The 19889-nt window shown below is 46.8% G+C and overlaps 1 protein-coding gene across 3 annotated transcripts in view; it reads left to right on the top strand.

The window, feature by feature from the left end:
• Positions 1–1352: 1352 nt before the first annotated feature.
• AMOT (angiomotin) overlaps positions 1353–19889 on the top strand; it is a 56876-nt gene continuing 38339 nt past the window's right edge. Inside the window, exons 1-2 of one of the 3 annotated variants that reach the window (XM_069015652.1) lie at positions 12428–12751; positions 12841–13282. The gene's annotated coding sequence lies outside the window, so the exon portion shown is untranslated. Of the gene's footprint in view, positions 1504–12427; positions 13283–19889 lie in introns of those variants that run through there. The other 2 variants (XM_069015655.1, XM_069015651.1) reach the window with 2 other exon arrangements.

The raw sequence follows: 19889 nt of genomic DNA, 5'->3' as shown, positions 1-19889 counted from the left end.
ACAAAGCTATCTGTAATCAAATACAGCAAGCAGTAATGATGCTCTGTAAACACAGATGTCTCTGCTTAAAAGCATTTTTTCACCTGGACTTTGGATGGTTCCTACTCGAATCTCTAAAATGTCCTTTTGTTTCCACATGGCTTGTTTTATGTACTGTTCTGTGTTCAACACAGCAAACCTTGCACAGCAGGGCCAGAGGGATACTCAGCTTTAAATAAAAATAAACTGTAGTTGTAAATAAAAATGGGTGGAACATCTGAACATGAGACCACAGGAGCTGAACACTTGATGGCCTGCAGCTGAGTACTTCAGTGACAGACTTTCTAGGGCCTTTCTTTAAGTTTTGCCTGTTAATACTTTGACAGTTTGGCTTTTACAACTTCATTACTTTTATTGGGAGTCTTTCTAGGGCAAGGAATGGTCCCTGTTAGAAATATTGTGGAAGAGAGATTAGAAGCAAGGCTGTTGAAGAAAGCTCATGATGTGATGATGAAGGTAATAGATATAGCAGGTTCAGAGGGCTGGTAATGAGAGCTAGGGGAAATAAGTAGAGCTTAAATCCTTTGGCCACAACAACCCCATGGAACACTCCAGGCTGGGGCACAGGGGCTGGAAAGTGCCTGTCAGGAAAGGCCCTGGGGGTGCTGGTCAACAGCAGCTGAACAGGAGCCAGATGTGTCCAGGTGGGCAAGAGGGCACTGGCCTGCCCCAGCCATGGTGTGGCCAGTAGGACCAGGCCAGTGACCGTCCCCCTGCCTGGGCACTGGTGAGGCCACACCGGGAGTGCTGTGTTCAGTTCTGGGTCCTTCACTCCAGGAAGGACAGTGAGGGGCTGGAGCATGTCCAGGAAAGGGAACAGAGCTGGGGAAAGGGGCTGGAGCAGCAGGACTGGCTGAGGGGGGCTCAGCCGGGAGAAAAGGAGGCTCAGGGGGGGACTTTCTGGCTCTGCACAACTCCCTGACAGGAGTTTGGGCATTGGGCTATGCTCCCAGAGAACCAGTGATAGGACAGGGCAGGTTTAGGTTGGATATTAGGAAGAATTTCTTCACGGGAAGGATTGTTAAACATTGCGATGGGCTGCCCAGGGAGGTGGTGGCGTCCCCATCCCTGGAGCTGTTAAAAGACTGACTGGATGTCAGCCCTCAGTGCTCTGGTCTGGCTGACAAGGTGGGGATCGGTCATAGGCTGGGCTCGACGCTCTCAGAAGTCTTTTCCAGCCCCGGTGGCTCCGTGATTCCCCCTCGGCCGAGCCTTGCTCCCCGCAGGCGCTCGGCGGCTCCCCCGCCCTGCAGAACTACAGCTCCCGGCCGGCACCGCTCGCCGGCCCGCCGGGGGATGCCGGGCGCCGTAGTTGCAGCCGCCTGCTGAAAGTTACCCACGGCATCGGCGGGGGGCCCTTGCCGGAGCTCCCCGGCGTGGCTCAGCGCCGTGCCGGCCGCGGCAGCCCGCGGGGAGCGGCCCGGGATGGATGTGCGGGCGGCCGCGGGGCCCGGCGCCCGCGGGGTAAGGGCGCTGCGCGGGGTGAGGGCGCGGCCGCGGCCGCGGGGCGAGGCCGGCGCCCAGCGCGGGGAAAGGCCGGCGCTGTCCCCTCAAGCACCGCCCGGGACGGGCCCCCCGAGGCGGGGCAGGGGAGCCGGGTGTCCGCGCTGCCCTCGCGGGGATCTCCTCCTCCTTCCCCGGGCGCTGTGGGGCGGCTCTGGGGCTCAGCCCGCACTGCCCGGGGGCTCTGGGGGAGGTTGGGCGTGGGCAGGCGGCGAGGCTCGGGGGCTGCTGGTGGTGTGTGGGAGCCTTCTCTGCTCATCTGTCCGGCCCCTCCCCGGCTCCATTGTCAGCTTCAGGTAGTGCCGGGGATGTGTTGTTACCCACAGCCTCTGCCCGAGCCGCCAGACATGGTCCCTGCTCTGCCCTTCTCCTCCCGCCGGCCCCAGACACCCGCAGGAGCTCCCCCGCACCTGTCCCAGCTCTGAATTTAACAGAAACGTCTCCAAATCCTCCTGCTTTGATCTCTGAGAGAGCAAATTTGGAGGGTGATAATCCCCAAAGGGTTAAAGGCTTTGCATCCGTGCCTTGGTTTGGCCATCCCCGGTACGGTCTGAGGGATTGTGGATTTCATTCACAGACTGAGTCAGGCAGGGCCATAAATATTCACCGTGACTGTTACCACATCGTCTAAGCAGCTCAAATCCCATCTGCCTCAATTCCAGGATAGTTTTTGAGGAAGGTGGGGGCTGGAAAGCCAAATCTTCAGTGTGGAGGAGCTGTGGTGGACAAAGGAACTGGGGTGATGTTAAACACCACTGCTTTTCTTGATGCTGGCACCAGCCAAGAGCTGGCTGCACGTGGTGGGATAACCCAGCACTTCCATATTTCAGGCTCCCCCCCCATAAACAGAGGGGCTGTTTGGACTTCTCACGACATCCCGGCCCAGACTCTGGTCCTTGGCATCCTCACCTGTGCTCTCCCACCATGACATGCATAAAGAAGATCTCTGCTCAATTTTCAGGTTAAAATTTTCAGTGTTGCCTCTGATAAATGATTCTTAATTCAGCTCTGATGCGGTATAAAATAGAAAATTCCATTTTAGCTCATTTTTCATTTTTATTCCACTTTCTAGTGATAATTTTTTCATTAAGCATCTAATCACATCCTAGCATTTCTCATCAGCAAGGCTCAAGGTGCTTTACAAAAGAGGGAAAAATATGATTATTCTAATTATCCTTATTAAGGCTTAGGTTTTGGGCAGGTTCTGCAGATAATATAGGCCATAAATAATTAAGAGTACAATCTAATTAGGAGAAATCCCTAGTTGTAAACTGAAGTGCCACACTGAAGAAGGCAGTGTCCAAAGGCCTGGCCTTGTAACCTAATCTCCCTGATCAGAACACTCTCCCATTAACCCACAAATCTTCCCTCTCCTGACCTGTCTGCCCCACAGAGAGGTAATTCCATGTGCAGGATCCAAGGGAGGGAGTTTCAGTGACCAAAAGCAGCCTGGAGAGTGTTCTGTTGAAGTTCCTTGCCATTTGAATAAAGGTCTTGTGTTTCCAGCCTGAGCTGAGCAGGGTTGGGCATGGAACTGATGGAGTCTTTTAGTAGAAAATAGGGTTTGGAAATAAGAAGCATCGCTCCAAATGAGTCCAGAAGGTACAGAAAAAGGTTGTGGCGTGGATCTAGTTCATCCACAACCTAAACAGAACTCTGACCTGAAACTTGCTCTGAACTCTTTGTCAAATTTCATCAAAGTTGGACATTGGCTTTCCTGTTTGGGAATTTAGTTTGCTTGTGCTAAACTGGGTCTGTGTATCCTGACACCTGCATGTCCTGCTGGGAGCTGGCTACCTCAGGACCACAGTTTACCCACATAATTCAGCAGCAGGACTACGTGGATGAAGTCCTTGTTCTCATTCCAAGTACCTGCTGTCACATCTTAGTTATTCTGTGGGAATGTTTTTGCTCTGATCTGTGGTCACCCAGCGCTCAGCTCTGACCTAGTTGCAACATTCTTGTTAGGCAGAGAAATTTCTGAGTTTGGCTTTGCAGTTCACCTTCTCAGTAAGTAAATCTTTGCTCTGTAACACCATCCACCATCACTTTATAAGGGATCCTGAGGCTGATGAGGACAATGTGTGTCTCTACAACAGCTTCTCCCACTGTACCACTGCAATGTCTAACACACAGCAGGTGTAGACCATGATGTCGATGAAAATTCCTGAGTCTGGTGATCTGTAGCAGCTTTCTTGCCACTAATGGAACTGCACCTGTGTTAGTCTGGTGTTGTGTCATTTCCTTGAAAGTTGGTGATATAAGAGCAGCTACAAATAAAGCTGAAAATCACAGACTGCCTTTCTGCTTGAGCCTGATGGGGCTTAGTCTTGGCCAAGTTGGTGTAATTTTCAAACGTAACTCAAAGGGATGCTGATTACAAGTTACACTGAAATGAGTCCCCAAGTCCCTTGGGGTCTTGGACAGACCTGTATCTTTATATAATCTGTGCTGTCATTTCTTCATTTGTATCGTGTTAACTGTAGTTCAGTCTCATTGCTGGAAGCTTTGAGTAGTGAGGCAATGGCTGGAGCTCACAGTAATGTTGGTGCTACTGGGAATGTGCTGCATATGGCAGGGGAGGACCTGCAGCAGTGAGGAAGCTGGGAGTGCAGGCATTTTGAGCAGCAGAATGAGGGAAGGTGAGAGGGAAAAATAGAAAAGTCAGGAATAAAAACTAAACCACCACCAGGATTGTAGGTGATGATGGGTTCCCTAAAAACATTCTCATGTGCTGCTTAGGGGAGGGAGAAGAGAAGAGCCTTCCTGGAGAAGTGCATTTCCACACCATGAAGCCTTTGGTTTCTTCCCTTGCACATTTGTAGAGCGCTCACATCTTTCTTTCCCTTACCCCAGGAGACATTCCCGTTTCCTTTCATTCACCAGTGTTTGGAAGGAGACGAGGCACTGTTGTCTCCCTTATTAACTTAATCTGTGGGAAGCTCCACATAAATCCCTGGATTTCCCAGTCCTGATAGAAGGAGGTGTTTGTGGAGTCGAACACAAGGTGGAGGTTCCTGCACAGGGAGGGTTTGACGCTGTCCTGAGCCTGTGACTCTTAATCCTGCCTTCCTTTGAAGTCTGAAGCTCAGGAGTCTGCATTAATGATCAAGGGGCAGAGCTGAATACAGAATTCCTATGGCAGGAAGGTAAAGGTGTGGGTAGGAATGTGGGAAGAGAATATTTAAGACAGTCTGGCATGTATAGTTAATAATATTAAAAAAGTAATCATGGTTGTTTCCTACAGGTGCTCAAGTTCTCAAGGCTTTGAGCATCTTCTCATCCTGTGTGCATCACTGGTCTCTGGCTGGATCATGTCATGTTCACAATATTAAATTCCTTGAAAAGTAGAAAACTTCAGTTTTGAAAACTTGTCCTTCTCTACAGTGGGAAACTTGCTCTGCCCCTTAGGCAGGAATGTCTGTTCCTCCTGCAGTGTTTCAGAGCTGTGCTTGGCATTTGGCTGTCACTCTGTCCCACTCTGCCAAGTGTCAGTGATCCCTGAATGCTTAAAAAGTTCCTTGGGACTCTCAGCAGATGTGAAGCTCTTCTAAATTTGAGATTTGTCAGGAGCAGAATGTGTTAGAACAATTATTCCTGACTTTGACTTATGCCTGTGTTAAAACTCACTTATTTTTACCACAGTGTGTGTTCTTTTTAGGACTCTGAGCTGTTTCTCTAATTCAGGAGCTGTTCTTCCCGATTTTTACTTCATAAAGGAAAATAGTCAAAAGGGCTGTGTATCTTGCTACACATAATACACAGATATCTACTGCATTATGAAGTCTTGTGTATGTTTTTTTGTAAACACTGGATTTCTTTATGTATTTAATACCATAGTGTAAATGAATATTTATGGAGGTGGCTGAGGTCTTTGGGTGATCTGTGTCGTGTAAAATTTTGATCCAAATCCCAGGAGAAAAGCCCCATCTCCGACATTGCAACTCCTTCTTGTCCCCAGGGAATTAAAAAGACAAAATATTTTAAGCCATTAAACGTGCACTGAGCTTTAGTTCGTTAGCTAAGTAGGAGTAGGATGTCTTTCCTCAGCTACATTCAAAACTGAAGAACAAAAAGCTACCTTGAAAAATGGCCTTTGGGAAGCAGATGGCAGAAGCCAAGAAACTTGAGCCCTTTGCAAATGAATACTCTGTCCTTAACATTGTCTCTTTTGTTTCCCACACTTCCATGAGCTGCACATGGATTCAATTTACCAGTTTTTAACCCTTCTTCCTGGTGCCTGATCCGAGCACGGTTTGGGAGCTGGGACAGCAGGCACTGAGGTGCTTGGCTTTATTGGGTTTATTTTTGCTGCCTGTTTGTCCCTGTGCAAGTTCTGGCTCAGGTGTGTAAAGTAATCCAGGAGACACGGCTTGGGTGCATCCTGGGGAGAGGGAATCAAAGCTTTTCCAACTTCCTGGCAAAGGGTGGAACAGAGGCAGGGCTGGGAGCAGGTTTGCTTTGATGAAAACATAGCAGCATTCCCACTGTGGCTCCCATCGGGGAAGGTGTTGGAGCTGTGCTAGGACTTTTTAAAGGAGAGCTGTTTTTCTTGGCATAGCTCAAAAATTGATGGAAAGTCAGGGTGGAGCCAAGGGATTTGGCATCATGGGAATTTCTCACACCAGCTTGTCTTTGTGTTGCAGCACCACAGAAGTGCTTTCTGCTGAGAGAAGCATTTACATCAGATGTTTATTTGAGACAGTGAAATTTATTCCAGTGAGTGATGATTGCCCAGAGTAAATGCAGTTCTTAGTAATGACTGTGTTGTTTCCAAAAGCATAACTAGCTCTTAGAGTTGCTGTTTGCCAAGTTGTTAGGGATCTAATTAATAATCAGTTTAAAACAAAAAATGGCATTTCATATCAAGAACATAATGCATTTTCATCCCTCATTTTTCTCTTGATAACTGTTGAACAAAGATCACCAGCAGAGAGTGCTGGTGCTCTTCCAGAATGTGGCAGCAGCTTCTGAAATTGATTGTAAAATCTAATCAGACTTTGTTCCATAATTCTATTTTTAGTTTTTCATTTACATGAAAATGAAATGTTAATCAATTACCTGTAACTTGATATCTTGCTCTCTCTAATTATCAGTCTTTTTGTAGCTTACTACAGGGGAAAGATTGTTTTTAGGAGAACATCTACATATTCATAAAAATTCTAATTTGAAGCAGTTGTTTAAGAGAAATTAATCTCTTTTGTTTCGTTATGTTTTTTGTACATAACTTTTTTTTTTCTCCTTTCATTTCTCTTCTTTAATTTCACGTTCAGAATAAGCTGGTTACTCTTCAGTACAGCTTCTGTGTAGCAGGGGAAGATGGTTCTGCTCCTGCAATTAGCAGAGCTCTTGCATGCACATGGCACTGAGTGTTTCACTGAGACCATACCTTTACCCTTCCCAGGCAATGCAAGGTTGCTCCCAGCCAGAGATTGCTGTTGGTTGGGCCTCTTTCGTTTCTCACTTCTGAGTCTGCTTCTGACATCAGCATTAAAAATGAGTTGCAAGAGCTTTGAATCAAAGAGCACCCCCTCTCCCCCATCCCCGTGGTATTTATCAGTACAGCTGCACCATTTTAAGGCCTGGAGGCTTTGAAGAGGTTGGGCTTTTTGATATCAAATCAGCCATGGTTGTCCCCTCTTAGGCTTTATGATCATTGAAATATCAGGATTAGCAAGTCTGGTTTTTGCTGCAGAGCCTGCTGTGCATCTTGTTCACTTGTAATTTCCTACAATCTTTAGTCCTTGAGAGCAAACAAATACTGTGTTGAAGTTGAGTGCCTCCATGCCTTACTCTTAAAGCTCACTCTGGTCCAAATCCACTGGAAGTGGAGGGAATATTTCAATTAATTCCTGCAGATTTTAAAGACACATCTCTTTTTAAGGAGACTTGAGAGGCAAGAGTGCAGAGGGAAGGGAGCAAGAGAGAAGCAAGGGAGATGGTCAGCTTTCCTACATCAAGGTTGTTAACATATGATAGACATCAGATAGAGGCTTACAGGTCTGTGTTTGGGAGAAGAACAATGTCTAAGGAAATCTCTTTGTCGAGACCAACCTTATTTTGCCCAAACTACATTTAACTGTAGAGCACTGGGGTGTGAATGCGTTTAGGGCAAAGCTGAAACATTTGTTTTTCCATAGTTGGCAGTTGTTTACCACTCTCCTGGATACACTGCCTTCTTCTGCAATTCTGCATAGAGAGGGGCCAAGGTTCAGCAGTTAGAATAATTCTCCTTACAGGTGGTACCTGATCAATCACCTCACGGGTGACATGTCACTGCTGACCTCTATATTACATTTCACTGTGGTGAGCTGTTCCTTTCCCCCCCTTCCTTGCAGGCCTTTTCTTCACCCCAGGAACCATGCTGCACTTGAGTTACAACCCATTAGAGGTACCTCCCAGACTGACAGACTTTTAAAACTCTTCACACACAGCAGCATGAAAAATCTTAGATGAGCTGGGGCTGTGTTACGGTGTAAATCACAGTAGACACAGGGCAGGAAGTTGGCTATGCAGAAGTTTCTGTATCAGTTACTTCCCTCCCAGAAGTTATGTGGTCATCAAAGTTTTATTGTGTAGAATTGGTGAAATAATACATTTGTGTAGAAAGACACAGGAGTTACTTAGTGAAGGTCAGAGGAATAAATAGTGTGTAACTGTTCCTGCTCGTGTGTTTGGAAAAGTAGAATTTTTCTAGCAATTCCACGCATGTCAGGTTTGATGGTAGTAATTTCTGGTGCTGTTGGTCTGTGAATAGCTGTTGTTGCCATCTTGGTGAATGATAACTCATGTAATTCATGCCTCAGTCTCCTGTCTGATTCTGCTTCCCTTCAGAAATGGTAGCTGCTCTCCAGCCGTACCCAATGGCAGGACCTGAGGAAGCCTTTCAGGCTTCGTTACAGCTCAGGGCTGGATGTGGCAGCAACACCAAATCCTCTGTTTATAACTTAAAGATAGCCATGGCCACCCTGAAGGTGCTGGGTGCTAAAACCAGGTGGTAAAACAGCAGCAAAAGCTGCAGTATTGCATGTCCAAGCTCACTGTGCGTGTGGGCAGCAAGGCAGGGCCTCTGCAAGTGCAGACTGAGCTCCCAGCCTGACTTTGGACCAATTGTCCGACCCTCCTGTACCTTGGTGCCTTCTCCACTCATTTTTTGGTGATTTTTACAAGATTTTGAAATCTTTTAGTCTTGTTTTAATCTGTATTCCCAAATGTGTTGGTTCGCTTACTTCCTTTTCTTCAATGAGTATCTGTCAAACTGACCTGGAAGTGTCCAAGGCCAGGTTGGATGGAGCTTGGAGCAACCTGGGCTTGTGGAAGGTGTCCCTGCCCATGGCAGGGGGATAGAATGAAATGAGCTTTGAGGTCCCTTCCAATCCAAACCATGCTGGGATTCTGAGTTTGGCTTCTATGACAAGAAATACACTCTCTCTTTTCAGAAGTGCCTATTCCTTGCTCCTGCTCACATTCCTGGCAAACATGTTCAGCTCCTCTTCTTAGGCTTTTTTACTATTTCCTGTATTACTGTCTCTTTACTGTAGGGTCATTATTTTGCCCAATAATGTATTTTATAGACAAAAACCCCCCCTCACTTTGGTGGGGACGTTCTGTCTGGCCCCAGGAGCTAAATGCCACTTCTGAGCCCTGCTGACACTTTATATTTATGTGCAAGAAGAAAAGCTCTGTTAAACTGGCCTAAGATCAGAGATCCATGGAAATTAATTCAGGCCCCTGTGCACTGTGCTGAGTGGATGCTGAACTGAGCTGTGGTGTGTCTGTACAGGAGGGATAATATCAGCAGCTTCCTGAGCTCCAGCTGCTGCGGACAAAGGGCGGCAGAGTTACAGCCATTCCTGGAGGGAGGAACTTTAAGATGGAGGAATTTTCAAGAATGTGAAGGACAACCTCTTAAAAAAATTGTAGGTGGAGCAATTCCAGGTTTTCCTCAGCCTGAGATTTATTCTCCTACTTTGAACTAGTTGCCGTTGTAGCTCTTATCTTTTGTGCTTTTTAGCACAACCACCGTGACCTTTGTGTGATTGCATAAATTGGCCCCGGCACGCTGGAACAGTTATTAGGAACCCCTTTCTTGTGTTGTTTCCTGAATTCCCACATTGTGGCGTGATGTGTGTATGGAAACTGCTCGCTTCCTCCGCTGGCAGCCGTTCAGATGTGCTGGAGCTCCTGAGCACCGCGCTGGGCGGGGAGCTGGGTGAAGGGAGGATACAGGGGGAGAGTATTTTAAGGAAGAGAATTTGGATTTCATGCAGCTTTGTTCTTTTGCAGTTCCGATAAGGCTGGTATCTCCAGTTGTGTGGGTTGAACATGAGCAGTGCTCCTGGAATAGGCAGCAGAGGAGCCGAGGTTAACACGCCTCGGGCAAGGCTCGCTGCTCCCCAGTGCCTGCATGAGGCAATAGTTGTGCTTTCCTGATGACTCTGCCTCCTCTCTTTACTCCCATATTTTCTTTGAGCACGTGGGAGGGAGACAGGATGTGTGACTGAAGCACAGTTTATAACTCTTTCCCTCGCTCTAGATGTGCATTTCCCTTACAGCGCTGCCCCACAGCATCCAGCAAATGTGGGCTTCAGTAGCTGCTTCTGCACTGCCTTTTTTTTCCCCTTTGGTGCTTCAAACTACAAGGTTATGGGATGTTAATGAGCTGTTTACATGTGTTTCTGCATTTCTTCCATTAAAACATTCCAGTGAATGAATGTTGGTTATGAGGGGGGAAAAAATAGATGTTTATAGATGCTGCATTTGGGATTTCTCTAATTTGACTTCCTGAATTTTTGTCCAAAGTCTTTCTTTTCAATGTTAAGAGTTGGGAATGTCAGAAAGGATTTATTTGCTCAGAGTGATTAAAAGGTAAATGGCTGAATCATGCCATCTCTCCTCACATGAAGGCCAAATTTCACAGTGCAAGGATTTGACATGTGGCCAGTTTTTGCACTTTCAGTTCTTTTTTGGAAACTGGTGGCATCTGAGGCCCAAGCCTTACCAAATTGGGGCTGCTCAGTGGGCTTCATATTTGCATGATCAGGCCTTTATGTATTAAATCAGCTGTGGACACACTGGGACAGCTGCATTCAGTTTTTTGTTTCACTCCTTTTTGAAATTAGAAGGTAATAACCAGGAGCCAAGTGGAAGCTGTCACTGGGAGATTGTCCTCCTCAGGAGTTCAGGACAGGAACAACCTCACTGGGGGAGAATTCCAGTGCTCCCTATGCAAAAGCTGGAGGAGGAGGTGGATTGTGAGAAAGGCAGGGTACGATTGTTTGTACACAAATAAGTCCCAACTGAAGGACCAGTTTGTTATCTCTTGGCCTTGTTTAGACTGGGGATTTTCCCTGATTACAGGGATTGGGTGAGAAGTTGGTGTTGCTTAGCCCATTTCAGAAAAAGAGCTTTGCCTCTCTGATGCAAAGACTGGTTCCACTGCAGAGCTGACTGTGTTACTGCCATTACTAATCCTCTGTTAGATCTTCCAAAACAAGACTGCATTAGGTCTTTCTTTTTAGCAACATTTTGGGATCCTTTTACAGGCTTTTGAATGGGGACACATGGACAAAGGTGAAGTGTTCATGCTTTGCTGTAAAGGTTATGGAATGTTTGAAGCTAAACTGTTTTAGGAGTTGAAATTCCACACTGTGATTCCAGGCACTGAAGCCTTCAGCAAAGGCACCTCTGAATGTGGCCACCATCTTTTTATCGTGTGATAAAATGCTGAAACACAGCAAAATCAGAGTTGTATTGGGGAGAAGAACAAGTGTCTTCAGTCTCCTCTTTCCACTCCACACTGACCATTATTTCCCACTGTGGCGGAGTAGTAGCGGTCTGTGGGTATTTCCTATTAGGATAGCCTGAGCTCTGGAAGATCACATGATGTACATTTTGGTTTTAAGGAGAACATTATATACAGGGATCTCCTTTAATACCCTGCCTATGTGCAGTTAGCATGATCATTTCTTGCCACACTTTTCATTTATTTTCAGCTTTTGGCCAGTGAAAAGGAGGGTGAGTCCTGGGCTGGTGTATGTTGGTACATATCCATTTCACTCCAGTGGCTTGGCAGGTTGGTTTTGATGGGGCTGACTCCTGTGGGTGCTTCCACAGGTGCCCAAGTGGCTCCTCCTGCAGAGAGACCAGGGCTGTCCTGGGGGCCACTGGGCAGAGCATCACTGGCCAGGTGAGGGAGGGGATTGTCCTGCTGTGCTCTGCACTGGGGTTTTCTCACCTCGAATGTTTTGAGCAGTTTTGGGCACCACAATATAAAAAAGGCATCAAGCTTTTAGAGAGTGTACAAAGGAGGCCACGAGGATGGGGAAAGCTCTAGATGGAAACTCTGATGAGGAGTGGCTGAGATCACTTGGTTTGTTCAGCCTGGAGGAGGCTGTGGGGAGACTCACTATGGTCTTCAACATCCTCCCGAGGGTCAGTGGAGAGGCAGCTCCGATCTCTGCTCTCTGTGAGCAGGGACAGGAGCCAAGAGAACGGCTGGAGCTGTGTCGGGGAGGCTTAGGTTGGGTATTTGGGAAAGATTCTCCCCTCGGGAGGCTGCTGGGACACTGAACATGCTCCCCAGGGCTGGTCACGGCCCCAAGGCTGCCGGAGCTCCAGGATGCACACGCTCTCGGGGATGCACAGGGTGGGGTTGTTGGGGCGTGTGTGCAGGGCCGGGACCCGCAGCGGCTGCTCCCCGTGGCTGCCGTGCCGCTCGGGCCGGTCCGTGTGTCCGTGTGTCCGTGTGTCCGTGTGTCCGTGTGTCCGCACACAATAGCGGCGGGCGGGCGGAGCGGAGCGGGGGCGGTGCCGCGGGCGGGGCGGGCCCGGGGGCGGCGGCGCTTCCTGCCCGCCCCGGCCCAGCGCGTCCCGCGGGCCGCCCGCGCCCACAGCAGCGGAAGGAGGCGGAGGAGGGAGCCGAGCCGCCCGTGCCGTCCGCTCCGCTGGGCTCCGCTGGGCTCCGCTGGGCTCCGCTCCGTGCCGCCGAGGCTGCCCCGGTGCCGCTCCGCCGCCGCGCACAGGTAACCGCGGAGAAGCAGCGAGCGGAGCCGAGCCGAGCCCGCCCGGGCGCGATGCCGCGGGCCGCCCTTCGCTGCCGGGGCCGCGGGCGCTGCGACTGCCCCGGGCGGCGCTGCCACTGACAGCCGAGCTGCCACCGCCGGGACAAGGACTTTCCCCTCTTTGTGTTTATTCTGCCGCCCTCGAGGTACCGCTATCCTCCTCCCAGCGACCGCGGGCAGGTCCTGGCTGACTCTGGGATTTTTTTTTTTTTTTTTTTTTTTTTTACCTTTCCAGCTCGATTGCCTGTTCTGAAAGTATATTTATTTATAATAAAAGAGAAAGTCGAGCCACAAATCCAGTTCGTATCACATTCCCCGTTCTGTGGAGTCCGGTTTATTTCTGCGGTTAAAAAAAGTTTACTCCCCCTCCTCCAGTTTTATTGACACTGAGGATGAAGAAAGATTTGCAAATGAAAGCGCCTTGAAATACAGCATCTTTTGGAGACAGCTCTGCAGTTCTCCAGCCCGTTAAATCTCGAATTCCACCCTTTGCCCCTGCTGAATCCACTGTTCTGCCCTTTACTCTCTGGGGTAAAAAACCAAACAACAACAACAAAAACCCGAGGGGAAAAAGAATACCTTTGGCAGCAGGGAAGCTTTGTGTGACTGACCCAACGAGCTACAAGTGTCCAGTTTCTGAAAAGAAGAAAACCCTTTTGTCTTCAGCAGATCAGTAGGTAAGAGATGTGCTCATGCTGCAAGGGACTCGGCATTCTTTCTTCAGCCTAAACCTGGGAGTTAGACTGGCTGTCTTCTCTGTCAGCTTTTGTCCATCACTTCTCTCTCCTGTAAAGTTTACTCTTCATCTTGCAAAATTCTTGCAAAAAACCCCCCCCCAAAAATACACTTATCCACCTATTTCACCAATGGTAGTAAATTGCCAAAATGAATAATGGTGTACTTGTGTGTAATTGGATTGAGTAAAACTCGGTGGAAGTCGCTGAAGTGGGTTTGTGTCAGGCTGTGTTTGAAAGCAGCCGTTTCTTGTGGTGCTCTTTTCTTTTGAGAAAATAATTGCAGTCATTGTGCTTGTAATCCACGTGTTGAGATTGTCTTTGCTGGTCGTGCTCCACAGAGGAGCACGTATGTGCATTCACATGTGCATTTATGTATCACACGTGCAAACAGGGCTGCCACGATCGACTGATTTCTTGTTTCACACTGGAATTTGTTTTACATTAAGTGCTTTACTGCTGTGTCACAAGGTGTAAAAGTGTTGCACCCATAATTAACACGCCTTAACAGATTATTGAACATGGTCAGGAGCATGCTTGGCACTGTGCAGAGTGAATATGAGGGGATGTTTTCTTTGTTTTGTGATTTTTTTTTTTTTTCGAAGTAAGACTGAAAACTCAGCAGGGACATGTGCACATAATAACTGGATGGAGGCCCAGTCTCTGTGCAGGGAAACATATTTTGCAGAATACTTCTTTCTGTAGGGGCCGAGTGCTGAGTGTGTCCTGGTTTACAAGTGATAATACCACAGGGAATGTCTCGTTTTCCTTCTCCCCCAGCTCTGTACCTACATTCCTCCTTCCCCTCCTTCCTTCTTTGCTACCAGCATTTCTGCAAGGGAAGGACCCGTGGAATTTTGTGTGGCTAGTAGTAGGAGTCCTTGTGTCAGGGAAGGTTGTATTGTTCCCTGTGGAATCACACAGCATCCCCCAGCAGGAGGAACTGTGTGTTCATGTGGTGAAACCAGCCTTGACATCGAGCTCTTCCCCACTGCGTGGGTTTTTCCTGTGGATGATACAGGAAATGCTACATATTTGTCTGTCCTGCTCCCTGTTCCTCCTTCTTTTTTTAAGTTTTTTTTCCCCTTCCTCTTTCCTGGAGGGATTTCTGTGGGAAAAGAAAGCAGAAAAGTTGGGGCAGCAAGTCTGAGTTGCTGGACCCTCTGAGAACTGGGGGTGCCTCAGTCTCTGCTGAGGTGCAGCAGCCAGTGGGGCACCTTGTGAGGAGACTGGGGCAGGTGACTGACCAGAATCCATGCTGGGGCAGAGGACAGGGCATTGGTTTTTGGCCGCTGCCTCACATTTTTCTGCTACCCTTGACTGTTTCTGAGCACTGAGCCCTTCTACCAGGTCAGGGTGGGAACACAGGAACTGTGTTCTCAAGCTTTCCCTACACCCTCGTGCTGCTCCCGTGTGAGTGATGGGCAGCATCACGTTGGTTTTTCAGGGCTGCTATGAAAACATGAACCCTAGCATCAGGACCATGACCCTGTTAAATCTCTGGGTCAGACTTTCACCAGGGTTACCTCAGTGACTGCTCCTCGAGGGAGTAGGGTCATGGGCTGACCCTGAAAAATTTGTGCTGTAGTTGAAGTTGCAGGTTCATCTGGGACACCTGGTCTCCCTCTCTTTTACTTCCAGGACACACATTTGCAACATAACCCCGTCCATCAAAGATTCCTGGGAGCCACAAAGACAACATAGAATGATTTATTTTTCTTGAGGAAAGGGTGGGATTTCTAGATGGAGGGAATGGGGTGCCTGCTCATCCCACAAGCTCTTTGTCTTTAGGATTCTGGAGGTGTTTTGCAGGCAGTGCTGGCTGCCCTGGGGAGGGGGCTGGCAGAAGGGAACTGGGCAGTGTGGAGTGGGCAGAATGGGCCACGTGGTGGGACGTGGGATTGGAGTTTGCCATGACACTTATTTAAATTGTGCTGGCTGGTTAATGTGCTGGTAGCGTGGTTCATCATCCTGCCTGTTCCTGGTGACACATGGCATCAGACTGTGCCATAAACGTGGGACAATCATTCCCCTTTCCTGAAGCACACTTTGGACTAATGCTTTGTAGCAGAGAATGCCACAGCTGGGCCACAAGGTTTTCATATGCCTTTGATACAAGTGTATAAAAATTCTCTGCCGCCTCTAATACAGCTCAAAGGGCAGCTGATTTAGACGTGCCTGAGTGTTGAGGTCAGGAGATCACATTCCATAGGTTACTAGATGAAAGTGCTTCAAGAGGACATAGCATAAATATTTGATTCATATAGAAGGGATTGGTGCAAATCCTTTTGTTCCTTCCACAAAGATATTCTGGAGGGAAAACGCTGTTAGGAGGAAGAAAAAAAAAAAAAAAACAACAAACCACGGAACAACAGAAAACTTGTAACTTCTTTGTGCTAGAGGAAGTTGGATGGTAACATAGTGTATTATTGCTGAATTCCACTAAGGTTCTTCTCGTGGGATACACCGTCTTGGAGAACACTGAAGGGAACTAATGTTTTTAAGTGTAAAATGACTCATAATGCATGGGCTCTTGAGGTTGGGTTTAGCATTGTATGCAAACATTGCCAGCTGGTGGGGATCTTTTGGGATAAATAAGAACTATATTTGTACAAGGAGGCTTGAATGATGCATTTCAGATGCATCCTGATTAGCATAAGCCATTCACTTTGCAAAAGAATAGCCAGAATCCCAGAAGTGGAGATAATTTAATAGTTCTCTTGTTCTCTTTAGTCTGTCTTGCATCAGCAGACTGACCAATCTTTTTGTTTATTTAGAAATAACGTTGCACTGCTTTGCTGCCACATTTTCCTAACCATGACAGTGAAATTGAGAATTTGCAACTCCCAAGTTCTCAAAGCATAAATGCTTCTCCCACTTCTAGCCCTTCCTTTTGTTTCCAGTTGAGTGTAATGTGATTTATATTTTTTTTGGTGGTTATTTTGATAGAACAACTTGCACCATTTAATTCTTCCTAGGGCTCAGCACAATGATGCCTTGCTCCATGGCTGGGGCTCACTGTCACTGCAATGAACAAACAGCTCAAGTAAAATTTGAGCTCATTAATGCTTAATTTTCTTAAATTGGAGCAAAATCTGAGCTTGGTTTAGATTGCTGCCATATTAATGTATACAGAGGAATAGGTCTTCAATTTTAGAAGTATCAACAGTCCAAGAGTGTGTTAATGTATAAATACTTCTGGCAGTGAAAGAATTTGTCTGTTTATACCCCTGGTGGGGCAGAACTCCTCGTGCAGTTCTTGCTTCTTTCTTACTGGTGGTTATTAAAGAGCTGCAGAGCTCTGACCTGCTGGGAGGACAAAACCAATATAATAAAGTTCTTACACGTTCAGAACATGCATTAAACTAAAACCTGGCTCCAAACACCTGTAAATGATGAGATTCTCTGCTTGGTGCAGAATATGTTATGTGTTGGGTTCTGTTGTGAATTAAAAAGAAAACTATGACCTTGTTCTTGGCAAAAGGTTCTTGGATTAATAGATGTTCCCACTTTGGGCTGAAGTGTAAATGCTTTCAGAATAAAGTAAGATGCCTGTTTTCCCCCATCTGGCTGTCGTTGCACATTCCCACAGTTCAAGGTATTTTCAGACACTCACTTTTGAAGAAGTCCTCTCAAAGGGTTCCTAATCAAAGCAGCCTTATGGATTTTTTTTCTCCTTGCTATTGTGGACAATATAGTGGGAGTGGAATGTTCTTGGTTGCCAATGTTTGCTGCTAGGTATCCCCCTTCCATGGAGACCAAGTGTTTATAAAAGTGTGAGAACAGCCATTCTTGGGGATTGGCAATAAGGTCCAGGGCTCTCTTTCTCCTCTTCTGTCCACTGAAATACAAGAGAGGACTTGGTTCCTCATAGAAGTGTTCCAAACTGCCTATTGCTGGGGTTATACACTTTCAGGAAGCACTAGAGGATTTGTCAAAGTGATTTAGTCCATTGTGTTGAATCTGGGCCACAACCCATTTCTCTAAGCTCATTGCTTTCAGGAATTCTCTGCTTCTCTTACTTTCTGATGAGTAGTTACTTTCTAGGTTAGACTTCCACATACCCTTGTGCCTGATCCTCTCTGTGCACATGCCCCATATGTGGCAGCAGCATCATATTGTAGATTTAAATCATTGTCTTTTATGAAAGAGCAGGCACATACCTGCCCTGTGAGTCCAGTCTGGCTGCAGGAGTTGTTAAACCCTTTTATACAGGAGAGAGTGTATTCCCAAACAGCTCTGGAATGCAGTGCTGGCCACAGGAAGAACTTCATCCTGCAGCCTCCATGGCCATACCTTCAGTCTTTGCAAAAGGTTCATGCTTTGGACAGATCTGAGACTGGGATTGTGTCCATGTGAAAGTAATGGGCTGTGTGGAGAACTCTGAAGTCAGCAAATATCCAAATTTTGCGTGTTACCTGGCTCTCCAGAGTAGCCTTGAAATGTTGTCTTCAAGACAGAAAAAAGATCCAACAACTTTGAGGAAAACTAGTGTGAAGGTGTTTCTAGGAGCAATTAATTTTTAAATATGTAATTGAATCTTTTCTTACTGCCTACTATGCCTGTAAGTGAAAGGAGTTTTTCGTGGTTGATGGAATTTGTGTTTACATGGACACTTGGATGAAATTTTTAAAGAATAGATTTGAAACTTACTTGTGTGTAAATGGCCATTCAGGGCAAACCAGACATTTGATGTCAGCGAGAGCTCAGTGCCTGAGGAATGAATAGGAATGGAAAACGAAATATCACAAATGAAAAAAACCCCCTGTGAACAGAATTCAAAGGCCTATGGAAACAAACTTGTCAAAAAAAAGGAAGTTTCTTCTTCTTTAAAATCTTGTCTTCGTAGAGTGGAGAGGTTTGTGTGAGGTGCTCGGCTTAGGTGCAGGAAGAACAGAACGTGTGTTGGAGCCTCCCCTGGTGCCTGGGGATGGAGCTGTGCCCATCCCTCGTGGTGGTTGTAGGATGTGGCATCCCTTGTCGTGGGCAGCTCCCATAGGGCTTGGCTGGCCCTGGAAAAGTGAGGGCTCCCTCCTGTTCCCAGTAGCTGAGCGTCTCCTCTCTTCCTGGCAGGCAGTCTGCATTCTTGGTCCTGCAGAAGGGCTTCAGAGATAAATGCTGCCATTCATACTTGCTGCTTTTTTACTTTCTCGTCCTCTCTGAGAATGACTCTTGTCTAGTTTGGTTGTGTCTCAGCTTAAAATAACCTTTTTTTTTTTTTTAATACTAAATATTTGAAATTCCTTGGGAGTTTGGAGAGGTCTTTGGTCATTTTCCTCAGGAAAAACTGCTGGGCTATATAAGGTTCCACCAGTATTGGTCACAGTATAGAACCAGACTTTGTGTAAATGACAAAAAAGTTCACTGATCCAATAAAATTGGTTTTTGAAGGCTTATTTGTAGTAGCAAAGCACTTACAGTGTCTAATAGTAGACTAAGATGTTGTTGAACAGTTCTCTTATATGAATGTTTATGAATTAAACTAGTTTAGGATTTTGTTTAATGAATTAATTAGCATTTGTAAGACCTTGTCTGAGAGTTGTGTCACAGTAATATTTTTTTAAAAATGTTTTGTGTCTCTACACAACTTGGTTTTTGAAAGAATTACTTAATATATTAGGATTATTTACTGTAACCCTCAAGGAAAGTAATTCCACATTTCAGTGACTTTGTTCCCATCAGGGTTTGGTGGACTTTTCCTGCTGTTCTAATTTGGGTGGTTCTGTGTTCAGCTGAAACAAATTTGATTGCTTCATACTAGGGCTAGCCTGTCTTGTTGTGGGGCTTGGGAAAACACATCTTCCTTGTTTTCCCATTGTCTTTTTGAAAAGAAACAAAGCTGAAACCTCCTCTGTATTTTTGGAGAGCCAGAACTTAAACCAGTGTGAGATGGCATCCCTGCCTGTGCCGGGGGGTTGGAATGAGATGGGTTTTAATGTCCCTTCCAACCCAAACCAGTCTGGGATCCTGGGAGAGCCTGTGGAGGTGCACGAGGAGGTGGTAATCTGGAGTTTTCTGGAGTCATCACAGCTGAGTGCTGATGTTTGTATTGGGTAAAAACAAATTTGGAATGCTTTTTACTGTACAATGATGAAGCTTGAAGCGCCTAAAAGCCATTATGTAGCCTGTTCCACCCTTCCTTTGGGTAAGATCAGGGATCCATGGAGAGCAGGCAGAAAAGAGCACTCCAAAGTTACATGGAAAAGAGCAGCTTTTGCTCTTGTTGAATTGGGATTGGGTGTGGAGCACTTGGATCTCCTTTAAAAAAAGAAAAAGCAATAAAAAAAGCTTAGCACCCCTGGGGGAAAGAGTGGATTTCGCATGTGTTAAAGCCCAGTGGATTTCTGATTTGGGGGAGTAGGGATGGCAATAGAAACTGTGTGTGGGAAACTGCTGGCCCCATCCCCTGCTGCTCAGGGGGTTTGAAGGGATGCTTCCATGGAGCAATCTCAAAAGGCTGGGATGGAGATCAGGGCCCAGGGTGGTGCTGGGGGAGGCAAACTGCAGGATGTGTTCCCTTGGGAGACCCAGGACAGCAGCCTGGAGAGGC

This window comes from Aphelocoma coerulescens, chromosome 4A, assembly GCF_041296385.1.
Source record: "Aphelocoma coerulescens isolate FSJ_1873_10779 chromosome 4A, UR_Acoe_1.0, whole genome shotgun sequence".
NCBI classification, from domain to species: Eukaryota; Metazoa; Chordata; class Aves; order Passeriformes; family Corvidae; genus Aphelocoma; species Aphelocoma coerulescens.
Note: the sequence above shows the minus strand (reverse complement) of the source record. Positions and strands in the feature narration are given on the sequence as shown.